This window comes from Pan paniscus, chromosome Y (assembly GCF_029289425.2).
Source record: "Pan paniscus chromosome Y, NHGRI_mPanPan1-v2.0_pri, whole genome shotgun sequence".
NCBI classification, from domain to species: Eukaryota; Metazoa; Chordata; class Mammalia; order Primates; family Hominidae; genus Pan; species Pan paniscus.
The window spans coordinates 10257194-10282059 of record NC_073273.2 but is presented as its reverse complement, the minus strand read 5'-3'; the positions used below and the strand labels follow the sequence as shown (position 1 = coordinate 10282059).

The 24866-nt window shown below is 37.3% G+C and overlaps 1 pseudogene; it reads right to left on the bottom strand.

Moving 5' to 3' along the window:
• Positions 1–7765: 7765 nt before the first annotated feature.
• LOC129395675 (centriole and centriolar satellite protein OFD1-like) lies at positions 7766–20726 on the bottom strand (annotated as a pseudogene).
• Positions 20727–24866: the final 4140 nt, after the last annotated feature.

Sequence of the window (24866 nt, the reverse complement as noted above, 5' to 3'; positions counted from 1 at the left end):
AGACACTCAATGCTTTTGGATTAGAAGAGGATTTTTTATGTGACAATACTGCACAAAGCACACTGTAAATTCTTTGTGATTTCTATGAAAATACCAAAGTACTTTTGGCAGAAATGGGCAAGGCAATTCTAACATTCATATACTTTTCAGGGGATCCTGAATAGCCAAAATATTCTTGAAAACAAAAACCAACTTAGAGACTCACATTTCTCAATTTCAAATATTACTGCTAAGCAGCAGTCATCAAAACAGCATAATACTGGTATAAGGACACACACAGAGGTCAATGGAACTGAAGGTTAAATCCAACGGTACCTCTATAGACAATTGATTTTTGACATGTAACCAAGATCAGTAAATTCAACAAATGCTGTTATGCAACTGAATACCGCATTCAGACAAAGAAATTGTACTTTTCTCACAACAGAAAATAAAATTAACAGAAAATGTTTCAAAGCCTACATATTAGAGGTAAAAAAGGAAACTTTAGAAGAAAATATGGGGATAGATCTTCATAATGTTGGATTTAGCAGTGGTTTCTTAGATCTGATACCAAAAGCACAGTCAACTAAAGAAAGAATTTTCTCAAAATTAAACATTTTTGTGCATCAAAAGACACTATCAAGAAAGTGAAAAGACATGATACAGAAAGGAAGGCTTGCATTTTATGTGTGTAACAACAGTCTGTTATCGACAATGTATGAAGACTTTGCATACCTCAGTAACAAAAAAAAAGACAAACAATCCAGGTACAAAACAGAGAAGTAGTTGACTACACACTTCACCAAAAAGACATGCATATGGAATACAAGCACATAAAAAGATGACCAGTAAAATATATAAGTTTTACTCCATCAGGTGTTTCCTAAATAAGCTTTTCTCAAAGTCATGTGATTCCGTGTGGGAAAATTAGTCCTGTCCAGCTTGACCTGAGGAGCAGCTAAGGTAACAATATTGCTGGAGAGCAAGTTTGCTTGGATGAGAAAATAAATATCTGGCAGGAAATAATATTCTGAAATGAAAACTTTCTTGCTGGACTAGAGTTTCCAATAGAGCTGACAGTTTGTCCCTCAGCCTCCATGGGCCCAAAATTTATCATCCAGAAGGAAGTAATAAGGGAAGTCATTAAGTTAATGAGGTACATGGATACACAAATGCCCCAAGTCTCATATCAAAGCTCTGACATAATTACATACCCTCGCAGCATTTCAATATTCAAATATTAACAATTCATCTGCTTAAATAGCTAAGCTTACTTTATTTACTTTACACGGTACAGTTAAGGAGGTTTACAAATATTTATATGAATTGTCATGTCGTGTTCTAGGACTTTTTTGTCACTTAAATGTATTGATGGACTACGTTACATGTAAGTACTTAAACCTAACATAACTTGGAATTAATAACACAGAGTTACGGAAGATAGCAAGGTAACAGTCTGCCCAATAAATTCTTATGTAATTTCAATAATTAATAGTGTCATTTGTCTTCAGCACTGAGATGTTTTATTTACTAATTTCCCCAAACATGAACTTTCATTGCATTAACTATTATTTCCTTGATTTATAAATTGGGAGTGATCTCATCAATTACCTAACAAATAATGAATTTCTTTTTATCTTTAGAAACAGCACATTAATATCTTTTCTACAGTTAAATAGCACAAGCTCTGACTTTATTAGCTGGACAAAGCCTTGGGAAATTAGATAAGTGTGGGCACTAGGTGAATAGATGGAGAGATAGCACATAAAATTCCTGAGACACTCCAGACACTGTGTTCCCACAATTAAAATCAGATGAGACTGCAGGCAGTTGAGCGGACTGAGTGGGCACGGGAAACAGGCAGGAGAACTTGGGGTCTGCAGCCATGGTGAGTTCTATGGTTCTTGTTCTAAGGTCAGTGGGAAACCATTGGCAAAATTAAATCAGGAGAGTGACAGGATGAAACTTGTGTTTGTAAGTGAATATTTTGCCATTACCATTACCAGTACCAATCCTGTATTTCCTGATGTTGTAGTTATGTGGTGGTATCCTTGGAGAATGTCTCCACTTTTTGTAAAACCCACTGGGATATTTTGCATAAAGCTTCAAATCTGGCACAGCAGAAACCACTGGAGATTCTGGGAGAGAGGATTAATCTATACTAATAGCTATTGGAAGTTTCCTAGAAGTATGAAATTATTGAGAAATAAACTACTTTTTAATAAAAACAACCATGTCAATACCTTGTCACTAAAGCAGAGACAACAACATCAAACATCATTATAGAGGCCAAATCCAACCCAAATCCAGCTCAGTGGAAGCTCTGAAAGAAAGTGCCCCAGTAAGAGTAGGAATGTTATGTCAGTATTGCAGGTGTTACATCTTTATGATGAGTGTTACATCAGTAATTATGGGTGTTACATCAGTATTATGGTTGTTTCATTTGTATTACAAATGTTGTGTTAGTATTATGGGTGTTAGTATTACCGACGTTACATCAGTATTACAGTTGTTACATCAGTATTACAGTTGCTATATTTGTATTGCAGGATGATATATTGGTATTATGAGTGGTATATTGGTATTATGAGTGTTACAGTTGTATTAGAGGTGTCAGGACAGCATTACACATGTTACATAAGTGTTATGGATGTTTCATTTGTATTGTGGGTTGTATATTGGTATTATGAGAGTGACGCTTGTATTATGGGTCTTAGATCAGTATTATGGTGGTTATATTTGTGTTTCAGATGGTATACTGGTATTATGAGTGTTTTATTGCTGTTAATGAGTGTTACAGTGGTAATATGGGTGTTAGATGAGTATTTCAGGTGTTACATTAGGATTACGAATGACACATCTGTATTATGGTTGATATATTTGTTTACAGATGTTATATTTCTATTACAGATGTTATATGACGAATGATACATTTGTGGCATGAGGCCACAGTGTGGACCTGGCATTGTGGCCACTACATCTTGTGTGTGGGGAAGGACGTTGGGGTGCACTAAAGCCATGGGATATTTTTATGTTTAATTTTCCACAAGAAGCCCTTCTCCTGGGTCCCTGATCCTCAGCAGTCAGAGGGAAGTTTTTACTTACCACTCCCTGCAGCTGTCCCACAGCAAGGCGTTGTTGCTCTGGTCTGTGCTGAGAAGAACGCTGCTCTCCCCCTCAAGCAGCATGCGCTGAAAACACCTGCACTCCCAGGGTCAGAAAAGACAGACTCTTGCGTCCCCTGCTAGCAGCCGGAAGAACTGCAGGACACTCATGGTCAAGGTGAAGCAGCCATGTGCGACGCCCCGCCTGGCTGGCCTGCGGCACCAAATAAAAGCAGAGGTCAGACTGTTCAAAGTCGTCATTTTAGAAATTCAAATGGAAATGTTGCCTATTATCTTGGTTTCTTTTTTTATTATTATTTTAGTTTCAGGTGTACATGTGAACGTTTGTTATATAGGTAAACTCCTGTCATGGACGTTCGTTGTATAGATTATTTCATCACCCAGCTATTAAGTCTAGAACTCAATAGTTATTTTTCCTGCTGGTCTCTCTTTTCCCACCCTCCACCCTCAAGTAGGTCCCATGTCTATTATTCCCTTCTTTGTGTTCAGGAGTTGTCATCATTTAGCTCCCACTTCTAGTGAAAATATGTGGTATTTGGTTTACTTTGCTAAAGATAATATCCTCCAGCTCCATCCATGTTCCCTCAAAGGCATAACTGTATTCTTTCTTATGGCGGCATAGTATTTTTTGTGGGTATGTGCCACATTTTCTTTAATCCAAACCATCACTGATGGGCATTTAGATTAATTCCATGTCTTCTGTTGGGAATAGTCCGCATGAACATTTGCATTCATATGTCTTTACGGTATAATGATTTATATTCCTTTGAGTACATATCTAGTAAAGGGAATGCTGGGTTGAACAGTAGTTCTGCTTTCCAGTCTTTGAGGAATTGCCCTACTGCTTTCCACAACAGTTGAACTAATTTACATTCCTACCAACAGTGCATAATTTTTCCTTGGTTTCTGTAACCTCGCCTGCATCTGTCATAAATTTCTTTATGATAATAGCCATTCTGACAGGTATGAGATGGTATGTCATTGTTTTTTTTTTTTTGATTTGCATTTCTTTAATAATCAATAATACTGAGCTTTTAAAAATAAGTTTATTGGCAGCCTGTATGTCCTTTGAAAGTGTCTGTTCGCACTTCTCCAAAGAAGACATTTATGCAGCCAACATACGAAAAATGCTCGTCATCACTGGCCATTAGAGAAATGCAAACTACCATGCCATGGTGGTTTGCTGCACCCATCAACCCATCACCTGCATTAGGTATTTCTCCTAATGTTTTCTCCGCACTATCCCACCACCCGCCACCACGTGATGTTTTTCTCCCTGTGTCCATGTGTTCTCATTGTTCAACTCCCACTTGAAAATGAGAACATGTGGTGTTTGGTTTTCTTTTTTTCTGATAGATTGCTGAGAATGATGTTTGCCAGCTTCTTTCATGTCCCTGCAAAAGACACAAACTCATCCACTTTTATGGCTGCACACTATCCCGTGGTGTATATGTGTCACCTTTTCTTTATTCAGTCTATTATTGATGCACATTTGGGTTGGTTCCAAGTATTTGCTACTGTGAATAGTGCTGCGGTAAATATACGTGTGCATGTATGTCTTTATAGTAGAATGATTTATAGTCCTTTGGTTATATGCGCAGTAAGGGGATTGCTGGGTCAAACGGTATTTCTTGTTCTAGATCCTCGTCTTCCACAAGGGTTAAATTATTAACAATCCCACCAACACTGTAAAAGCATTTCTATTTCTCCACATCTTCTGCAGCATCTGCAGTTTTCTGGTATTTTAATGATCGCCATTCTAACTGGTTTGAGAGGGTATCTCACTGTGGTTTGGATTTGTATTTCTCTAATAACGAGTGATAAATTAATAAGCATTTTTTCATATGTTTGTTGGCGGCATCAAAGTCTTCTTTTGAGGAGGGTCTGTTCGTATCCTTTGCCCACTGTTTGATGAGGTTGTTTGTTTATTTCTTGTAAACTTGTTTAAGTTCCCTGTAGATTCCTGATATTAGCCTTGTCTCAGATAGATAGATTGCAAGATTTTTCACCCATTCTGTAGGTTGTCTGTTCACATTGTCGATAGTTTATTTTGCTGTGCAGAAGCTCTTTAGTTTAATTAGATCCCATTTGTCAATTTTGGCTTTTATTGCCATCGCTCTTGGTGTTTAAACATGAAGACTTTGCACATGCCTATGTCCTGAATGGTATTGCCTAGGTTTTCTTCTAGGTATTTTATGGTTTTAATCCTTATGTTTAACTCTTTAATCCATCTTGAGTTCATTTCTGCATAAGGTATAAGGAAGTGGTCCAGTTTCAGTTTTCTGAATAGCTAGCCAGTTTTTTCAACGTCATTCATTAAAGGGAAAATATTTCCCCCACTGCTTGCTTGTTTCAGGTTTGTCAAAGATCAGATGGTAGTAGATGTGTTGTATTATTTCTGAGGCCACTGTGCTGTTCCATTGGTCTATATATCTCTTTTGGTACAAGTACCGTGCTGTTTTGGTTACCATAGCCTTGTAACATCGTTTGAAGTCAGGTAGTGTGATGCCTCCAGCTTTGTTCTTCTTGCTTAAGATTGTCTTGGCTGTGCAGGCTCTTTTTTGGTTCCATATGAATTTTAAGGTTTTTTTCCAATTCTGTGAAGAAAGTGATTGGTAGCTTGATGGGGATAGCATTGAATCTATAAATTACTTTGGGTAGTATGGCCATTTTTACAATATTGATCTTCCTATCCATGAGCATGGAAGGTTTTTTCATTTCTTTATGCCCTCTATTATTTCCTTGAGCATTGGTTTGAAGTTCTCCTTGAATAGTTTCTTCACATCCCCTGTAAGTTGTATTCCTAGGTATTTTATTCACTTAGTAGCAACTGTGAATGGGAGTTTACCCATAATTTCACTGTCTCTCTGTTATTGTGCGTAGGAATGCTTGTGATTTTTGCACATTGATTTTGAATCCTGAGGCTTATCTGAAGTTGCTTACCAGCTCAAGGTGATTTTGTGCTGAGATGGCGGGTTTTTTAAGTATATAATAATGACCTCTGCAAACACAGACAATTTGACTTCCTCTCTTCCAATTTGAATACCCTTTATTTCTTCCTCTTGCTTGATTGCCTTGGCCAGAAGTTTCAATACAATTTTGAATAAGAGTGAAAACAGAGTGTATCCTTGCATCGTATAGGTTTCCAATGGGAATGCTTCCAATTTTTGCCCATTCGCTATGATATTGGCGGTGGCTTTGCCATAAGTAGGTCTTATTATTTTGAGATACGTTCCATCCTTACCTAGTTGACTGAGAGATTTTACATAAAGGGGTGTTGAATTTTGATGAAGGCCTTTTCTGCATCTATGAAGATAATCATGTGGTTTTTGTCATTTGTTCTGTTTATGTGATGTGTTACATTTATTGATATGCATATGTTGAACTAGCCTTGTATCCCAGGGATAAAGCTGACATAATCGTGGTGGATAAGCTTTATGATGTGCTGCTGGATTCAGTTTGCCAGTATTTTATTGAGGATTTTCACAGTAATGTTCATGAGGGATATTGGCCTGAAATTTTCTTTTTTGTTGAGCCTCTGCCAGGTTTTAGCATCAGAATAATGCTGGCCTCATAAAATTATTTAAGGAGGATTTCCTTTTTTTATCGTTTGTAATAATATCAGAAGGAATGGTACCAGTTCCTCTTTGTATCTCTGGTAGAATTCGGCTATGAATCTGTCTGGTACTGGATTTTCTTGGCTGGTAGGCTATCAGTTACTGCCTCAGTTTCAGAACTTGTTAATGGTCTATTCATGAATGTAACATCTTCCTGGTGTAGACATGGGAGGGTGTATATGTCAAAGCATTTATCCATTTCTTTTAGATTATCTAGTTTATTTGCAGAGAGCTGTTTATAGTATTATCTGATGGTAGTTTCTATTTCTGTGGGATCAGTGGTGATATTCCCTATATCACTTTTTGTTGCATCGATTTTATTTTTCTCTCTTTTCTTCTTTATTATTTTGGCTAGTGGTCTATCTATTTTGTTGATATTCTCAGAAAACCAGCATGTGGATTTATTGATTTTTGAAAGTTTTTTTTGAACTATCTCCTTTAGTTCTTCTCTGAAGTTAGTTATTTCTTGTCTTCTGCTAGCTTTTGAATTGGTTTGCTGGTACTTCACTATTTCTTTTCATTTTGATGTTAGCGTGTCTATTTTAGATCTTTCCTGCTTTATCTTGTGGGCATTTAGTGCTCTCAATTTTTCTCTACACACTGCTTTAAATGTGTCCCAGAGATGGTGATACATTGTGTCTTCATTATCATTGGTATCAAAGAACATCTTTATTTCTGCCTTATTTTGTTATTTACTCATCAGTGATTTAGGAACAGGTTGTTCAATTTCTATGTTGTTGTGTGGTTTTCAGTGAGTTTCTTAATCCGGGTTCTAATTTGATGGCCCTATGGTCTGGAAGGCTCTTTGTTATAATTTGCATTCTTTGGCATTTGTTGAGGAGTGTTTTACTTCCAATTATGTCGTCAATTTTTGAATACATGTTATGTGACACCGAGAAGAATGTATATTCTGTTGATTGGGGGTGGATAGTTCTGCAGATGTCTATTAGGTTTACTTAGTCCACAGCTGATTTCAAGTCCTGCAAATCCTTGTTAATTTTCTGTCTCATTGATTGCTGCCTGTTCTTTTCTGTGGAAGCTTCATCCCCAGGGGGCACCTTCAGATTCCAGCCAGTGCTCTCCTGTATGAGGTGTCTCCCAGTCAGGATACACAGAGGCCATGGATCCACTTGAGAAGGCAGTCTGACCATTAGCAGAGCTCAAACGCTGTGATAGGACGTCTGCTGCTCTCTTCACAGCCATCAGGCAGTTATGTTGAAGTCTGTGATGCTGCATCCATGGCTGCCCCTTCCCCCAGATGTTCTGTCCCAGGGAGACAGGGGTTTTATTTATAAGCCCCTGACTGGGGATTCTGTCATTTTTTCAGAAATGTCTTGCACAGAGAGGAGAAATCTGGCAGCCTAGCCACATCAGCCTTGCTGAGCTGCAGTTGGCTCCAACCAATTCAAACTTCCCTGTGGTTTTATTTACACTACAAAGGTAAAATGGCCTACTCAAGGCTCAGCAATGGCGGATGACCCTCCCCCTAGACAAGCTCGAGTATTTCAGGTCGATCTCAGACTGCTGCTGTGCTGGCAGAGAGAATTTCAAGCCAGTGAACCTTAGTTTGTTTGCCTCTGTAAGGGGTGTCACTCCCCAAGCCAGACCACTTGGCTCCTTGGCCTCATCACCTCTCTCCAGGGGAGTGAACAGTTCTGTCTCCTTAACATTCCAGGCACAATTAAGGTATGAATACAAACAAACAAACAAACAAAAAATTCTTTCAGCTAGTTCAGTGTTTGCTCTAACAGCGGCCCAGTTTTGTGCTTGAAACCCATGGCCTTCATGGGGTAGGCACCAAAGGGAATATCCTGGTCTGTAGGTTGTGAAGACCATGGGAGAAGCGCATATCTGGATTAGGGCCCTTGGTTTCTCAGGCTTCCCCGGTGAGGTGATGCCCCACCCTGCTTCATCTCACACTCCATGGACTGCACCCACTGCCCAACCATTCCCAGTGAGATGAACAGTGTACCTCAGGTGGAAATGCAGGAATCACTCACCTTCTGCATTGATCTCTCTGGGAGCTGCAATCTGGAGCTGTTTTTATTCAGCAATCTTGCCAGCAATTCCCCCTCATTTTTTTTTTTTTAATGGTGAAGGAGCCATTAACTGGAAATGTAAAACTATGCAAATTCTAGAAGAAAGCACAGACATAAATGTATGTGATCTTGGATTTGGTCATAAATTTTAACAAATGACAACAAAGCCGATCAGCAATGGTAAAAAAAATTAATAATTTAAGGTTTCTCATATTAAAAGCTTATACTCTGAGTAAAATCTTGTTCAGGAAATAGAAAGATAAGCAACAGACTGAAAATAAATATCTGCAAAATACAGATCGGGGTAAAAACTTGCACTGAAAACACCCAAATCTTGAAACTCAACAATAAAACAGACTACCCAATTGACAATGTGTAAAAAGCTGAGCTCTCCAATGAAAATACAAAGATGGCAAGCAAACAAAAAGATGCTCAAACTCATATATCTTTAAGTGACTGAAAATTACAACGAGTTAGCATGGCCCATCTATATTTGTTGGAATGGCTAAACCATTTTTAAAACATGACAACTGATTTGCTGCAGGAAAAACAACAATTCATTCATTGCTTGTGGAATGCATGATGGCACAGAAAGAAAAAGAACTCTTTCAAACTCTCATATTAACCTGAAAGCCTGTTTCTGTCCTCTACCATACACACAAGGTGCTATCCGATCTACCTTTTGGTGACAGACTCGAGATCCAATATAATCTGTGCATCTGTAAGAAGCAGCTGGGATCCAGACAGAAGGCAGATGGTCCCCACAGTCAAAGTCATCTAAGAACTTTTTAATAAAGAGGGACTTATTCAGTGTATCTACAAAAGATGGTGGAGTTCCCTGGGATAGTAACAGGACCATACTCTTTGTACTCCTTGGGAATGGAGAATTAGGGGAGAGATAAATTCTCAGCACTGGAGAGACAGAGATGGTTCAGAGCACTTGAAAGATGTCATCACAGGCACTATGACCTCTCTGGGACTTGAGATGAAGCAGCCAGTCTAGGGCCACTGTATGTGGAGGCTGGTGTCCCCACTAGCCAAACCCAATCAGCAGGCAGAGAGCAAAAAAATGCCTTGATACCACCTAGAGGCAGGTTAGCAGAGTTTAATCCAGAAATCATAATTTTATAAATCTTTCCAATTTAAGCCTCCTTTACAAGTATAAAACATAGTTTTATACTGACTTAGTATGAATCACTAATACATGCAAGCCATGCACAGTGGCTCATGTCTGTAATCCTGGCTATTTGTGAGGCCCAGACTAGTGGAACATTTTGGTCAAAAGATTGAGACCAGCCTGGCCAACATGGTGAAACCCTGTCCCTATTAAGCATATAAAAATTAGCTGTGTTTGGCGGGGGGGGTAAATTCCTGTAGTCTTACCTACTTGAGAGGCAGAGGCAGGAGAATTGCTTGAACACAGGAGGTGGACATATGGTTTAAGAGATGCATGTTTTTATTTTTATTCTCTTCCAGTTTTTCTTCCTTAAGTAGTAAATAGTCACTTATCTCTTGAACACTTTCATTCACAATATATTTGTTTTGTTATTGCCAAAGACTGTGCTTTGACAGACATTAACTCAATCTGAAAGTTAACAAGGAAAATTTGCATTTGAATGATGACTTTACAGTGCTGCAAAAGTAAAAGCTGGCAGGCTCCTATTAGCATAGGGTCACAATTTAACTGAGGTCACTGAACCGATGTCTGAATCTCTGCAATAAGACGCAAACTACAGTAACCAAAATTGTCTTCTGCCCTGCAGTTGGGGCAGAGGAAGTTTTATGGACAACATCCCATGAAGCAAGTCCTTCTAAGTAAGATTATAACCCCATTTTGCATAGGCATTGAAGAACTTAAAACAGTCACTCATCATAGCAATATAGATTTGTTTTAAATATGAAAACGTAAGGTAAAAATGGCCAGGCATGGTGGCTCCCTCCTGTAACTCCAGCACTTTGGGAGGCCAACATGAGAGGATAGCTTGAGCTCAGAATTTCCAGACTACCTTGGGCAACAAGGAAAAACCCGGTCTCTACTAAAAGTACAGCCGGACACTGGCTCAAGCCTGTAATCCCAGCACACTGGGAGATCTTCATGGGCAGATCACTTGAGGTAAAAAATTTGAAACCACTCTAGCCAACATGGTGAAACCCAATCTCTACTAAAACTATAAATATTAGCCAGGCATGGTAGCAGGTGTCTGTAATCCCCGCTATCCAGGAGGTTGAAACAGGAAAAATCACTTGAAAACAAAGGGAGTGGTAGCAGTTAGCCCAGTTTGCATCATTACACTCAAGCCTGGGCAACAGAATGAGACTCCATCTTAAAAAATTAAAAAGTAAAAAAGTAAAAAACAAAAACAAAAACAAAACATATAATTTTCTTGGTGTGGGGGGGTATGGCTATAATCCGAGCTTCTCGGGAGGTGGAGACACAAGAATTGCTTTACCCTGGGAGGTGATGATTGTAGTGAGCCGATATAACACTAGTGCACTCCACACTGAATGACATAATGAGGCTCAGTCTCAAAAAAAAAAAAAAAGTAACATTTTGTGTAGAGCTTTTCTTTTCTTAGTATACTGTATGTCATATTTGAATAAGAAGGCATACAAAGTTCTCACAAAAGTTCAACTTGCAAAAATGTTTTAAGTGCCTAAAATTCCAGCTTCATCTTCAGACAGCAAGCATAAAAATAAACAGAAAATTAAACAAGCAATGGCAGGTGATAAATGCATTGCATTTAGTTTTAATATGTGAGATAACACTATAATGTCAAAAATTTTAGCTGCTGCTGATGAAAGGAAAGAACAGGTTAATGTAGAAACAGAACAATAATAATATTGGCCACCTGCTATGAACTAGGCTCATACGTTAACTCACTGAATTCCCTCAACAACCCTATAATGTGGAAAACATCCTAGAGTTTACAGCTGAGGAATCTGCAATCAAAGGACCTGCCCAAAGGCACACAAGAAATTAGGCCACAGATAGGATTCAAGGAGGACTCTAAGACCCAAAGCACTGTCTACACTTTCATATATGATGTTGGTTGAAATTAAGAACTGTTGAGTTAACTTTAGTCATCCCCCTCTTTGCCGTAGAAATGGCAGTTTAAACATCTCGAGAGAAAGACTTTGGATAAATTATACATGACTAAAATTTTATAAATTCATTAAAATCTATTTCAAAAAATATGCTAAAAAATTCTTGGAGTTCTTACATAAAACTTACAGATTGATTGAGTTCCTCCTTTTTTGGATTACTAACTGTGAGCTCCTCTTGCAAGTAAACAGCTTTTCCTGAAAGAAATAGCCCTTTAAACATCATAATGTTTTCCTTGTGAATACAAAAGCTATTTCATATTTATGGCCAGTATGTCAGACCTAATGACCATTATTTTATAATATGAAATAGCCTGTGTAGGGAACAATATTTTCACAGGCAAGTAAGAAATAAGCCCTGTTAGCTAACAGGTGATGTGAAGCTATAACTGTCATCTATGTGGTGAAATTCCACCATCTACACCTGCTAACCAGAGAGGTTTTAAGTTCCTTGAAGAAGAAGATCTGTCTGTTACTATATTGTAAAAGACAATGTTGTTATTGTAATGTAGGTATTACTTTGTCATTTTCATTTTATCTAACTTGAATCTATGTAGATATAATATCAAGGCAAAATTTGTTACATAGATGATGGTACTAATTTATAAAAGAAGGGTTAGTCTCCACAAGATAGTAGTAAAAGGGGAAGCCACACACTGGGTGTCTGGACAACATCAAATAACTACTTTGGTATACTCCCAAGAATCTATTTGAATATTCCACCAAAACTTCACTTCTCATTACAGGCAATTTCCTAAAAATATATTGAAATATAAAATATCTGAAGATTGAGACATTACTCATCTTCCAGTCTCAAGGGCAATATACACAAGAATTCAGGAGGTTATATGTAAAGTAAAAATATTATAAATAAAAAAATATATTAGACGGCAACAAAATAAGAAGCTATGTCATAGGAAACAGAGAAGTTAAAATTTTTCCATAAGTGAAAAAGAACATATCTCATGGCTAAAAGTAATAGGCACCAGAGGCAATAAGTTGCTGCTAGCTTCTTGATAATTGCAGATTTATCAAAATATGTTGAAATAAAGTTTAATAAAATATCCAGAAAAAAATCTCTGGGCGTTCTGTTTATATAAAATATTAAAAATAATGGTTTCTCAAAAGGAGGGAAGACAATTCATTTTTTAAATTTTACATAGTTAATATTACACCAAAAGTGTACTATAGACAAGCATAAGCTATTTTTTAATATAAAACAGACTCAACTAGGGAAGCTAATACCTTATATCAAAACTGAAAACTACGGCTTCTTGCCCCACCCAAACAATACCTTTATTCTTCCTTTCCTCTTCAATCACTCGACTAGTTCTAATGATGTGGTCATCCGTTAGTTGAAGTTGATATCTGAGTATCAGAACGAGTAAATATAAGTTTTACAGTTGTCTTTCCAGAAAGATGCTTATCAATGCAGGACCTTATCTATGGTACAGATACAGCTGAGGGTGCTGAATATGACATTGTGGGACTTCAAAGTCCCTCAGTGCTAAAGCCAGGGATATGACTTTCAAACATAAAATGTCCAACAAAACCCTGCCTTGGTGTTATAAAGCACAATCATACAAAATGCAGGGTTGTGTTTTCATAAGGTTACTGAAAGCATTCCTTTCCAGTTGGTCTCAACTGGCCCAAAGAACAGGGAAGACAGTTAAATTTACACAGCACACAACAGACTCAATCCCAAATGATAATTAGACAGTCACTTTCAACCCACCTGTACTATCTGCACAGCCCAAACAAACGTAAGGATTTTGGGCCCAGGGACAAAGCCCAGTCCGGGGAACCAGGTGCTAAAAGCATTACATCTGAATTAGCAATATCCAAAGGCACATTTTCACATTTTTACTTTTGTTTCTCAGCTTTTACAAGTTGACTTTTGATTCCAAAAGGATGAAGAAACATTCCCGTTGTGAACAGTCCTCAAACTCCAAGCTTGCCAAAGTCATATGAGAACTCCCAAAGCCAGAAATACACCATGCAGGCCATGGAAGCTGTCACAATGGTACCAAACAGTTCACTAGCTCCATAGCTATATAAAATTAACATACTTTAATAAATGTATTACTAAAAATTACTAAATGTAAAACTAAAAATTACTAAAAACTACTAATAAATGTATTATTAAAAAAATTACAGAAACTTCATGTCAGCTATTTTAATATAGAAACCGACCAAAAAATTGGATAAAATACTTCATTTTCATCACGAAAAATAAAGTTTCTCGTGGTTAGAAGTAATATGTACCAGAGGCAATAAGCTTCTGCCAACTTCTCGACAACTATAGATTTATGAAAATATATTGAGAATATATTGGGAATTCAGAATCTATAAATAACTGCTCTATATTTTAAAAATAGAATTTGTTTATAGAATAACCTCAAGAAACCTTTGCAAGTTCTGTGTAATGGAATATTGATGATAAATTATGAGGAAGGCAATTAAAAACAGGCTAAATAAATAAATGCCCAGAGCACGTGAGTTGAGTCATTTCTTCCGGACACATTAACAGCAAATATTAACTGAGGATTTTGTATGTGTCAGATGCTTTCAAACCCACTGAAAAGTTACCACATGGGCATAATGTCTTACAACTGACGTATTACTCACTTATACACAAGGTGAGAGTAAAGCAAAGCCAAATTAACGACAGTTGTCCATATTTTGCTTTCCCTATCAATCTTTGTCCCACATAGTTAATTTTAGCTCTTTTCTTGTGATCATGACTTTGCAGAATCATGAAGGAATACAAGACACACGTTCACTGACAAACAATCTGACCACTAAGTATAATTTATGCATTGTTAGATATCCCCATCTTTGTGGCGGTATGAGTGTGGTAGAGAAAAAGGAAACTAAAAGTTATTATAATTCAAACTACAGCTTATTAATTATGCAACCTGAGCAAGTCGCAACGTGCCCTGAAATTTAAAGCAAATCACAGCCCTTGATAAATATTCAAGAAGCCATGAGTAAGAAGAACAGAGGATGTGCTTTTCTACACCTTATCTTTTAAAAGCTACCCTAACTCAAATGCAAGAATATATTGGCTGTTGATAAACATATGTATTTTTAACACTAAAGTTTGCATAAAAGATTAATCATAGACTACTTCCTCGGCTTTTGTTATATTTCTACAAATGTAATTTAAACATATTACTTCTTCAAATGTGCCAAACAATTACTTTAGAAGTACGTTTTTTAGGTTTCAGTCATAGGTTTCCTCAAGACACTTTGTATTCTGCTCCCATCTCCTAAGTCCTCAGTCATGCTTTTATGTTTTTCTTCCTGGAGTTCCTGGGTTCTGAAATTAGCAAAAAACATAAAGTAAATAAACTATAATAGCTGAGTTAACAAATTTAGGAAAAAACATCACGTGACACCTTTTTAGTTCAACAGACTAAAACTGCTACATGACCAGCCTGGACAACATAGCAAGACCCTGTCTCTTAAAACCAAAAAACACCAACAAAAAATCCCTATGAAACAAACCAAAAAAAACGATTGATTGAATATTGATCAAGTACCAAAAGAGAGGGCAACAGATAGATGGGTCATTCAGGGCTTCCAAATACTTAAGAATAGAATGATCTTCATAGTGAGACTTCAAATCACCCATTACACCAACTCCCCAGCCAGGGAGGTGGATTCACAGGAGATGAGATCCAGCCATCCTGAGAAGTACTGCAAAACACTAACTAGTCTAAGAGCAGTTAAAAGCTCCAGGTATTAGCTCCCTCTTCTGGTAATCTGGAACGCCATGGAGAGGTAAACTACATTGATTGTGTATATATGCTGAGAGAAGGGAAAAGGAGTAGAGAAAATGGAGGTTAAAAAAAGTGACACACACTCCTTGCCCAAATGTTTCTCTTTTTTTCGTCTCTCTCTCTCTCTCGTTTAATTTACCTTTTCATTACTGCCAAAAAGAGAGTAAGATACACAGTGGGCTGAAATAAAAAATCAAACCTATAGAAGTGAGAAAACAACGTTAAATAAGATGGGGACAAATTCTTTAATGAGCTAAAAGCCCTAAAATATCTATGGGTGTCAATTAACAGAATATTCCCAATGGAAAGGAAAACTTCCTGTGCAAACTATACACAGGTGAGCTTTCTGTCAAACCCAGGTAATATATGAAGGATGAAACATTTCTGAGCACACAGAAAAAGTGAATAGCATTGAGAAATAGTTTCATCCAGTACAAGTCAAACCACAATACTTCCTTTTTTGAGCACAGAGCAGGTAAAAGCTTCAGGCCTGGATATTTGGAATTCGGTTACAATACATAAACACACAAAAATATCAGAACTGAAGGTCTGAAGTTAACTTTAAAATGTATGATCTGTTCAAGTGCCATACAGCTTCTCCAAATTTTCTATTTGGTGTTACTGTAGCCTAGTGATAGCATTTCATGTTAACGTTTAATATTTCAAAAGCACAGACCTAATATTTGTTTCTGTTAATGTGCAACTTCTAATGCTGGGTGAGATCACCTTTATAAAAAAGAATTCTACTTGTCAGTAAACATTACAATATTTAGACATATATTTAGTAATTCTTTTTAATCTCATCATTCCGAAGATTCAAGATAAACGTGCATATGCATAATTCAAAAGCTTCAACTCTCTGCTTCAGCTTTGCCTTTTTTCCTCTTAACAAATCTATATCTCTTAGTAAAACAAGGCTTTGAGCATAAATTTTCTTGTTTCAATCTGTAAAAAAAGCATTAATTTTGGCCGATTGTTGTGGCTCATGCTTGTAATCCTGGCCGATTGTTGTGGCTCATGCTTGTAATCCCAGCATTTTGGGAGACTGAGGCAGAGGCAGATAGGTCACGAGGTCAGGAGATGAAGATCACACCGGCCAAGGTGGTAAAACCCCATCTCTACTGCAAATACAAAAGTTACCTGGGCGTGGTGGCAGGCACCTGTAATTCCAGCTACTCAGGAGGTTGAGGCAGGAAATTGCTTGAAATTGACAGGCAGAATTTGCAATGAGCCGAGATCACACCACTGTACTCCAGCCTGGGTGACAGAGCAAGACTATTTCTCAAAAAAACAAACAAACAAACAAACAAAAAAAAAAAGGTATTAAGTTTTAGCAAGAAAGTTAATGGAAGCAGAACAAATTGAAATAAATATACTTCTAACTAAATTCCAAAAAACAAAGTACAGAAATTAAAAATACAATTTCCCCTTCAAGTGATTCCTACTCAGCTGGACATGGTGATTCACTGCTGTAATCCTAGCCCTTTGTGAGGCCAAAACAGGCTGATCACCTGAGGTCAAAAGCTTGAGACCAGCCTTTCCCTATATGGTGAAACCACATCTCTACAAAAATTACAAAAAATAACTGGGTAAGGTGGTCGGCACCTTTAATCCCAGCTAACTGGAAAGCGGAGGTAGGAGAATCACTTCAACCTGGGAGGCAGAGGTTTCAGTGAGTTGAGGTAGTACCATTGCACTCCAGCCTGGGCAAAAGATTAAAACTGCATCTCAAAAAAAAATCCAATTCAATGTATTCCTCAACTAGCTATTCCAGTGGCACATGTATTTACATTTACTCTCCCAATTTCTGTTAAAGTACATTTCCATATATTGTTAACATCCCCGTGTAATTTATGCTACTTAATTAACATATCTCAGTCCCTTAGGTAATTTTAGGTAATTTTTGTTTTGAGACTCGGTTCTGCTCTGTTGCTCAGGCTTGAGTGCAGTGTTGTGATTTTGGATAAATGCAACCTCTGCCTCCCAGACTCAAGTCATCATCCTACCTCAGTCTTCTGAGTAGCTGAGACTACAAACACACATCACCAAGTTCCCCTAATTTTTCTGTAGAGATGGGGTGGTGCCATGCTGCCCAGACTGGTGTTGAACCTCTGAGCTCAAATGAGATCCCCATCTCAGCCTCTCAAAGTGCTAAAACTATAAGCACGAGCCACCAGACCTAGCCCCCTTAACTAAAATTTGGGAAGTTCTTCAGGAAAATAAATAAACAAAATGTACATTCAGAAATAAAACTCCAAAGGAATAAAATCCCCATGGATTTTAGTGGTGGTGCTGCCTGAATGTTTCTGAGTCATTTAAATGTTCATGAATCATTGTGATTCAGAGTTAGTAAGCTCACATGAACTTATAAATGAATGAGCCAACATTACACTTATGTCTTCACAGAGTAAGAATTTACTCTCTATCATATATCAAGCAGCATACTAGGAACTTGATATAAAAATGTAGACCGATGTAGTCCTCATCTCTGAAGACCTCACAGTATAGTCAGGGAGAAACAATCACGCTAAGATAGGATAATTTTACAACTGAGGTAAATAAAGACTGCAGACAGGAATAAGGCCTAAATGAGTTGCTCAGTGGGAGTCAGGGAAGGCATCTCAGGGGTGACACCAAAGCTGGGCCTTGAATGACACTATGGTTTTATCAGACAGAGACAGGATTGATATTCCAGGTGGGGAAATACAGGCATGGTGGTTTTTATGAGAATGACAATCTTCCTCAAAGTCTTCAGATATTCACGGTTGCATAAACAGAAACTTAGTCAGTCACCTATCTTGAAGATGAAGTTATTAGTCTAAACACAATCTAATCATCTCTAAGATCTGTGCATCCACATTCAATTTTATAACTGAAGCAAGCTGCATTTCCAGAAATGCTGTGGAAAATTTTAGAGTGAGTGCCCTTAGCATTAAACAACTATGTCTCATTGAGAAGCTCCAAGCAAGAGTGGGCACTAGGGGGAAGACTTCCTACTTTTAACATCTGGCAGCAGCAGTTTTAGATGTATGTTTGAAATACTGCTGTGAATCCTGTGTGGTCTAAGACATACACATGGAAAAGGAATACAATTTCTTAAAGGAGTAGATCCAACCCAACTTGCCAACACAAACTCCCTGTCACTCCTCATCCCCTTCATCTCCTTTCAAGTTACTTTCCTGGTGATGAGATCAAATGGCCACATGGATGACCCTTGGGGCCCTGGTGACTCCTTCACTCCAGGGATCTTTACTCTTGCTCATTTCCATGGCTCCATCCAATGGCAGCACAGTACCTTTGACTTCCACTCTCTACCTGAAACCTCATTCTGCAATTCTACACTCCTGGACCATCTTTATTCTTCCACTTGCCAGTCTCTCCAGATCTAGTTCTTTATCACTGAAACTACCACTCAACCCTCCCTTTCCCCCTAGGTTACCAGCCACCTGCCCTCTCCTCTGCTTACCATCACTACACAGGAGATCCAGGGAATCTTCATGAGATAGGCTGCCTTTCTCAAGGACATTGAATTATGTTCTGCAAATCTCCACTTCCCAAGCATCTCCATCTTTCCACCCTCACTGAAAGGGACAGCAAGAGAGACCCTTAAAATTCCTCCCCAGAGGTAGAACAGAAAACTTGCCTACAAACATGTGGTTTTGTCTCTCTCACTTCCAGGGTTACTCCAAACACAGCTGGGCCTTCAGTACAGGTAATCAGTCTGCTCTGCTTTAAAGAGCTGTTCATACATTACCCACATGAGCTACTCTGCACCTCCAAGCTGCTCCTGAAACCTTTCATCTGTCTCCTTAATTGGCCTGAGAAGATGAAGTTTTTTAGAGTGCGTTTCTCATAATTCCAACTTGGCTGATCACCTCTGCAAATCTTGCATTTCCAGAAGACTCAAAGGATGCAAATCTGCATCCTTTTCAAGGCCCATCATTCTTTTATTTTCAATCTTGGCCACAGTCCCTACTGCTCTTCTGGGACCTTGTTCCATCAATTGTAACATCTCATTCCTTGAGTCAATCCAGTAATAGCTGTAGGAAATAGCTACCCAGTAAAATATTTGTAAATACCACCTCTTGGTGCTTTTGATGTCTCTCAAGGATACTCTTTTTCCAAAGAATAAAGTTTTCAGATTCTGCTTGACAAGCTTTCTCAAAATCATTTCAGAACATAGCTAATTCCTTCTCACACTCTATTATAACTTTCATAAAAAACTTCAATTGTGAATTGATTACAAATATAAAAGTTCCAATCATTATAATATAAGTGCAGTAACAGATTCTCCCTCCACAGCTAGTCTCCACATTAATGTTCTGTCCAAATGTGTTATATTTATTTAATCTATCATTTTATACCATTTGCTGTATTTGTAGGACTGAATCAAAAGGAATAAACAAATCTCATCAGAAAAAAATTGATATGCAAAACAGTGAAGTACCCTATTTTTTATTAAAAATTCCAGGTATTTTTTAGTATATCTAAGATTAAATCTTTAGATGGCAAACAAAAACATGCCTTATTAACTGTAACAAGATAAAGATTACCTTTTGACACATTTCTGCCAGAAGTTGCTTTTCTATTTCTCTCTTATCTTCATTTAGCTTTATTTCTAAAGACTCAAACTTTATATGCTTAGGATAAGCATCTGCCAATTGATCACCAATAAGCTGAAGGTTGTCAGCTATTAAAAAGTAACAGGTCAAATTAGGACACAGAAGCATGGTCAGGTGTGTAAGAGGCCAGACTTCTAGCTCAAAAGTAGAGTATAGTTAGGGGAAAATATGAGTGTCTGCAATTTACTTTGAAATACAAAAAAAAAAAAAAAGCAAGATAAATGAATAGATGGACAGACAAAAATGATGAAGTATGTATAATACAAATGTAATTGTGAAATCTAGGTAGTAGGTATGTAAATGTTGACTACAATTGTTTCAACTTTTCTATATGTTGAAAATGCTCAGGCATTTACCACCATCTACCACGCTGAGCTAATTTATTTATTTATTATTAGTATTAGTATTAGTATTTGTGTAGACAGGGTCTTCCTATGCTGCCTGCCCAAGCTGATCTCAAACTCATGGCCTCAGGTGATCCTCCTACCTGGGCCTCCCAAGGTGCTGGAATCACAGGAATGAGCCTCTTTGTCTGGTTATAGCTTTTAAGAGTAAATCTGAAAAAAGTCCTTCCCATGCATGATGTGAAACCTGGAAGCAATAAGGAGAAATATTTATCAATCTCACTACATAAAAATTAAAAGATGGTGTCACAGTGTGAGAACTATGAGAACTGCTACCACAGTTTCTTTTCTTTTCTTTCTTTCTTCCTTCTTTCCTGCCTTCCTTTCTTCCTTCACATTATTACAATGAAGCTTGGCAAATTAATACACAGTCCCAATGGCTGGCGAAAGTATATACTCAAATGATTAAGTTCTGAATGAATGGATGAATGAATAAATGTCTCTGTGGGGATTATAGAAATGCATGTAACAGACAAAATCCCAAGGGGGTAACAACACAAAAGGACCATTACTAATTCACAGATTATTTTAAAAGACCTAAGGGATAACTAAGGATAAAAAGGCAAGTTGCCAGCTTATGTTCATGCTACAAAGCCCATTATCAAGTCTAACAAATGGTGTGAAACCCACAGTAGTTACAAACTTTATAAATCTTTTGTATGAAGGCCAAAATTAAGGCAATTAATCAGGTCTGCGTAAACATTTAAGAACAAAAGTTATATTACACTTTACCAAACACATATTCTATTCATTAATGACATATTAATACATTTAATACTCTATCAATTGTATTTGAGAGGCATACCTAGTATACAAAGACACCTGACCTAAAAGGCAGGTTTTTGAATGTTTTTTTTTTAGAAATTTTGCCAACAGCGGATATGTTTACAAACAGTATCTCTTAGTGTGTCTGCAGGACTCTTGATACTGTCTGAAGTTTTCTTATTTGACTATATAAAGTTATTACAAAAATGAAAATATGGGAATAATGACCTGCAGAACAGGTGAACTATTGTTTACAAACTAAGATGTGGTGAGCAAGGAAAAACATGTAATTTAAATGCAATGAAATGTCTTACACTTCTCCCTCAAAATTTGCTCCATTCTTTTATAAGGAAAACTACATAGAAAAACCTTGCTATACTTTACAAATACATAGACTCCCACATTTTTGGTTTTCTTTATCAAATCCTGAGACCTATTAAAATCATTTCTTCCCTTTATAATGCTATTCAGTTATAATTAACAAACCAAAGTAGATTACAGAAACTAAGTAATCTTACCAGTGATTTCTAGAAACCTGAAGTACGGTGATTTTTATTGAGCGCAATCCATCCTGCATAGTAAATACCTTAAGAAAATTGAAAGTTCCTACTTAGACACATGCTTATAGCAGTGTTTAAATGACACATTATAATATATTTATGAATATGAGATTAAGAAACATCCTTCAAAAAAATAAGATTACAAAGCAAAATTGAAGCTCTTTCTTACACTGTTAGATACATTACAAAAACATAGTGAGGTCAAAATAATAAAATATCTTTCTTGATCATGTAATTAACCTCTAAGTATTTTACATCAAATGTCATTCAATTACATTTTTTTGAAAGTAGTGTTTAAAATTTAAATAAACTGAATTTTCACTGTCTTTACAATCATGATTAAAATGCACTTAAAATACTCTCAAACAGACATTTTGGGCAGCTATTTATATCTGTTTCTACTACAGTATGTATCAATAATTATGTCTACTCTGAGAACACTGATATGTTTTCAAATGGATTTCCTTCAAAGAAAACATTTAGCATTGGCATCTTCTATTAGGAGAAACCATTAAGTTGTTTGAGCAGGATGAATTCCTGTTATAAGAATTATACAACTGGTAATTACACAATAAGTAGAATATGGAGTGATTATGAAATTAGAGAAAGATATATCAAAAATGAATTCCAGACAAGGCACAATGACTCACAGTTGTAATTACAGCGCTTGGGCATGCTAAGCGGGCAGATGACATGAGCTCAGAATTCAAAACAACACTGCCCACCATAAGAAACCCAGTATATATATAAAAAAAAAAATAGCAGAATGTGGTGATGTGTGCCTGTACTCCCAGCCGCTTGAAAGGCTGCAGTAGTATAATTGCTTGAACCCAGCAGACAGTTATTGCAGTAAGCTGAGACTATACCGCTGCCCTTCAGACTTGGTGACAGAGTGAGACACTACTACTAAAAAATAAATAGGTAAATAAATACACTTATAAAACCAATAAGTAAAGTTTGGTTGCTTATGAGGAAACTCAACATGCTTAAAATTTTCATTCAAATACTGTACTAAGCCCAGGCATTGTGGCTCACATTTGTAATCCCTGCACTTTTGGAGGCTGAGGCAAATGGATCACTTGAGATCAGGAGTTCAAGACAAACCTGGCCAGCATGGTGAAACCCCACCTCTACTAGAAATACAAAAATTAGCTGGGTACCTGGGTGAGCACCTGTAATTACAGCTACTTGAGCGGCTGAGGTGGGAGAATTGCTTGAACCCAGGAGGCAAAGTTTGCACCCCGAGATCATGCCACTACACTCCAGCCTGAGCAACAGAGTGATACTCCATCTCAAAGAAAATAATTACAATACCAAGCTTCTTGTGTCCTTAAAATTTGGAATATGAAATCTTTAGGTAACTATGACAACATAAAGAAAATAAAGACATACACACACCACCGAGAGTGAAATTTAATGTAAACGATAGACTGGGAATAATGACATGTCAAGGTAGGTTTATCAATTGCAGAAAATGTACCACCTTGATGAAAGATGTTGACAGTGGGAAAGACTGTGCATGTGTAGGAGCACTGGGTGTATAGGAATTCTTTGTACTTCTCCATCTACCTGGCTGTGAACTAAAAACTGCTCTAAAAAACAAAGTCTACAAACACCACCCCCCAACAACACACACACATATTCACAGGGAAACTTTGCTGCATCTACCTTCAAAGTAATAAACTGGGATGACTGTTCAACAATAATGGTGGAGAAATATAGTTCAAATAATTAGAAATGTACTAAAAAATAAAACGAGAGTGTCTTTATTATTAGGAAACTTTACAGATTTTTAAGAATTACATCACTTAAGTTACTTGATTCACCTCTCCACAGTCTGGTTCCTCATCTGTAACACTCTAAACATCTGTCATGTGTTTATCGCAGTGCCAAGCTCAGAGCAAACATTCAGCAGATTGGCAAAGTCTTATTAAATAACATGGAAAATAGATAAATCAGTTTTAGCTCTTAAAGCTGTAGAGATTGTAGATCACAATTTTACAAAAGACTAAATGGGATACCAAGAAATTAATTCCAAATTTAGCACCCACTTGTTATATAGCAAATGTATTATGTGCAGGTACAATGTAAATTCAAAGAGGAATGAGAAACAGACTAGTTTAAAAGCAGTTAGCTATAATGCAGCATGTTAGAGTCTGCCAAGTAAAAACTGTTAATAAAAAGTTCAAAACAGAAAAGGAAATTCATTACATTTTCTTTTGCTAAACCAATTTCTGGAAAGAAAACAGAAAGTGAAGACTCATAGCCACATCTTTGTTAGTGATCGGCCACTGAAGAGTTAGAGGCTGCTAGTAAGAGGGAGTTCCCTTGCACTGAAATGAACGGAGGTTGCAATGCTCCATTCAATTCAGGGTGCATCTACTCATAGATTAGCTGGTTTTGAATTTGTGTCCTGCAATGGAGGAAGGAAGAAACAAAGGAAAAAAATAAGAACAGAATGGAGGAAGAAATAAAGGGAGGGAGGGAGAAAGGGAGGAAAGGAGAAAGGAAGAAAGGAAGGAAGAAAGAAAAGAAAGCAGGAAGGAAGGAAGGAAGGAAGGAAAGAAGGAAGGAAGGAGGGAAGTCAGACAAGTTAAAAAAAAACTTCAGTAGGATTTTCTCAGTAGAGATATACACAGATGTGTTATATTCATTGGAAAACTTCCTTTTATTTCCATAATGTTGCTAGATCCATGGCCAGAAGTTAGGAACCTTCCCCTGCAGAAGTCTCATGCCCTGAGACAAGAAGGCCAGTGTGTTCTAGAAAAATGTTTATTTCCTCAGCTTCCTAGTGAAACTGATGATTAGCCAGACCCATTTGCAGACTCTTCACTTCACTCCCTAGAAGCCCATTTCAGTAGCTTA